Raw genomic sequence first — 4147 nt, 5'->3', positions numbered from 1 at the left:
GGATGTGGTTTATTTAAATAAGAATCCTAAAATTGTTGTGAGATACAACAGTGAACAGTTCTGTACAACCCTCAAAGTTTTTTATTTGATGGGATGGAGGACCTTCCAATAGTCATCAAATAGTCCAAATATAATCATCCTTGCTGTGTGCAGAGATGAGCTCACGGGTTTGGGTCTGTTTGGATTTCTTATGAATATTACTGGATTAAAAATAAATCTTTATAAATTTTTATTTTATTGATAACAAATGCCAGAAGTCACAGAGTTTATTATGTGAAACACAAATTAAGTGGTATAAGAGGAAATGACATCACCAGATCCAGATTTTCTACACATAATTGCTGTGTATGCGTAGTTCAGCAAGTTCCCCATATCTCTTTATTTTTGAGCAATGAAAACGAACAATGGGTTGGGCAGTAACACAACAGTCTGAATTCTTGTAGCTGATGGTTTTCTATCCAATATTTGTTGGGTTATTTTTGTTCACAAGGGTGACTAATCATTGTCCTTTGAATGGTACAATTATTTTTATTATTATTTTTTATTTATATGGCGCCACAAGGTTTCCGCACCCCACAAAATATAAATACAATACAAACAGTAGACCATACAGGGTACAACAGTACAGAGCAAAACAAGTAAAACTAAGACTCCTATAGCTCCAAGAATAACAAGTACAGTGATGTTGGAGAAGAAGAAATGGTATAGAGACAGAAGGGAAGAGGGCCCTGCTAATAAGAGCTTACAGACTAAAGGGAGGGTAACACAGCAGGCGCGAGAGGAGTCAGTGGAGGGGAAGAAGCACAGAGGAGCATGAGCAGGGAAGTAGGGGGTGAGGAGAAGAAGGGGGATGGTTAGGTGGATGGCTGGTAGGCCTTAAGGAATAGATGGGTTTTGAGACCCCGTTTGAAGGTGCTCAGATTAGAGGACAGATGGATGGAGCGAGGGAAGTTGTTCCAGTGGAGGGGGACAGCACGGGAGAAGTCTTGAATTCAATATTACAATATCATAGACTTCTTAAATTGGCAGGTATGCTTCTGCATATTTGCAATAAGAGAGCTGGCACGTTGTTTGTTTGACTTAAATTTACTCAGAGAGGTAGAAACCAATTGCGGCTTCTCAGTACTTATCACAATCTGCCCATGGACTTGTCAACGGGTGCAACCGGCGAGATCATGTGACGCTTACACCCCGCCCTGCCAACGTCTTCAGTCAGGTACGCCCCGCTGCTGATAGGTCTCCTGGCTATACCGTGAAAGATATTACCAAGGGATGTTTCTCACCTAAGTATTATCTATAGATGTCAGGGGAACGGTACCTCTATTGATCAGCTTGTCATGAAAATATTTTTGAATACTTGCTTGACTTCACCAAGAAATCATTTCTGAGCTTAGCATCTATCAGTCACAGGAATATCTATGGAGCTATAATGATATAAAACTGATTGATTTCTGTAGTAATGTCTCATCTACGTATGTTACCTACAGCTAGGTGACATTACTAGCTGTGTAAGTGAGCTATCAGCAGCCCAACTAATGGATGTTCAACTTCTGTCCAGTAGTCACTCTAGGGAAGTGGAGTGAATCAAAACAAGTATTCTATGAAGTCTGTATTTGTGTCACGGTCTGGGAATGCGTAAGTCATGAATGAGCCACAATTTTAATGGAAAAATAGTAGGAAAGTGCAGGAGTTGATCTCAAATTGGCTTCCTTGGACATGAGCAGCAGAGGGATTTAAAGAGAAATTATCACTTTATTACAAGTGATAAATGTTACGTGGAACACAGTCAAAACCAACAGTCACATGTTCCATAGCATGAAGAAATTGTTACATTTCTTGTGTCAGTGCGTCCGTGCTTCAGCACGTTAGTTAAGATAAGTAATGAATCATAGCCTGAAAACATTTGTGTCCTATTCACTGGGGTTATTTGTGAAAACTGGTGCACAAAAAATTGCTGTAACCCCAAACAATTACTCAGATTCTGCAATTGTTCCATTACAGTTTAGGAGATAAAAGCAAATATTGGATTATGATGCTAATATTTCAATACAGTTTTGCCATGCCCTAGTTTTCATACATTCTCCCCATTGCAATTTTATTGTCTGTACTCTTCTGTGTGTGAGGGAATACTCATTAAGGGTCATTCATAAATGTTCAATGCATAATTCCTTTTTGTTAAGCAATGTATGCCACTATTTCAGGGTTTTTACAAACACGGTCCTCAGAGCCCCCTAGCAGTGCAGGTTTTCCAAGTGACAAGGGTTATAATTATACCACCTGGGCCCACTACTTTTTAAAATACTTATTAATGGCCTTGGTGATGGTTTAGAAAGCAAAGTTTCCATTTTTGCAGATGACACCAAACTTTGCAAGGTAATAAAATCAGCAAGATGTAGTTTCTCTGCAGAGGGACTTGGATAAACTGTAGGATTGGGCGGCCAAATGGAAGATGAAGTTTAACCCAGATAAATGTAAGGTTATGCACTTAGGGATCAAAAACAAGCACTCACTCTATATAAATTTAGGGGAATCTAAAATGGAAAAGGATTTGTGAGTGCTCATAGACAGTAGACTCAACAATAAAGCTCAATGTCAAGCAGCAGCTGCAAAGGCCAATAAAGTCATAGGATGCATAAAAAAGGGCATAGATGCAAGGGAAGACAGTTATTTTGCCACTAAATAAATCGTTAGTAAGACCTCATCTTGAATATGGAGTACAGTTCTGGGCACCACTCTATAAAAAAGACATTTTGTAACTAGAAAGGGTTCAGCGAAGGGAAACAAAGTTGGTAAAGGGTATGGGGTCATTAAGTTATGAGGAAAGGTTAGCCAGTTTAGGCATGTTTACTTTAGAAAACAGGTGCTTAAGAGGAGATATGATTACTATGTACAAATACATTAAGGGTCAATACAGAGAACATTCATGGGAACTTTTTACCCCAGGGACTGCACACAGGAGACACGGTCCCTAAGGTTAGAGGAGAGGAAGTTTCAAAACCGGCAAAGGAAGGGGTTCTTTACACTAAGGGCAGTCAAGATATGGAATTCTCTCCCAGGGAAGGTTGTGATGACAGATTCAATTGATATGTTTAAGAAAGGGTTAGATAAATTTTTAGTGGAAAAGGGTATCCAGGGATACGACCATTAGTTACAATATAGAACAGTAGTGAATCCAGGGAGAAATAGGACTAAAATATTGGGTCAGACGGATTTTTCCCGATAGAAACAGATTGGCAGTTACTTTTTCTGAGTCAATTTCAAATATAAGAAAGGGATTGCAGGAGATCCAAAATAGGTTGATGGACTGGCGTCTTTTTTTCAACCTCAACAACTATGTTACTATGTTACCTGTGGATCTGTTATAATTGGTCAGTTAGTATGGAATACACCTGTGCTCCAGCAAGGAGATATGGAAAACATGCACTGTTAGGGGACTCTGAGGACTGGGCTGGGGAACCCTGCTCTCTTTGGACAAATCTGATCATTTTAACTGGAATTGGATGGATCTGCATGTCAAGGTGGTATTATCTGTAGGTAATAAAATAAAATGACATCTTCTGGAGGTAGAAACTAGGTCTATTGGTGTGTTCCTAGCTAAATACAAGCTGCATGTACACACGGACTTAAAATTGCATCCACATGTTGGTAGAGAGTGAGCATTTATGGGGCTGTTAGCTGGGGTTGGGTAGTAAATAACGACGAGGCCCTAAACCCCGACAGCAATTAGTCCTACATGAGAACAGCGATGGAGGGCATACCGATAGTGGTTTCCCCCGCCAGCTTGCAAAAAAGACTTCACATAAACGCAGCGCATGAAGAGGCCATGCAGGCAAAATGATGTAAGTATACTGTGCGACACTGTCATTATTGCTATTATGCTGCTCATTTAAGGAAGCATCGGGTGTAGCGCCAGTACAATGCTTTTTTTTCTCAAAGCCCTCAATTGACTGGAGCTTCCTAATGTATTGAGATCCACATTTGTGCTCTAGAAACCCCATTCAAATGAATGTGCAAAGTCTGTAATAAATAAAAACCTGTCAGCGTAAATCCCCTTCGTAGAAACCATAACCAGCTCTAGTGTTAGACGGGTGGGTTGGTTCCACTATAATCTAAACCCACAGTGTGGGATCCCCATGTAATCCAGCTC

Source organism: Mixophyes fleayi, chromosome 5 (assembly GCF_038048845.1).
Source record: "Mixophyes fleayi isolate aMixFle1 chromosome 5, aMixFle1.hap1, whole genome shotgun sequence".
NCBI classification, from domain to species: domain Eukaryota; kingdom Metazoa; phylum Chordata; class Amphibia; order Anura; family Limnodynastidae; genus Mixophyes; species Mixophyes fleayi.
Note: the sequence above shows the minus strand (reverse complement) of the source record.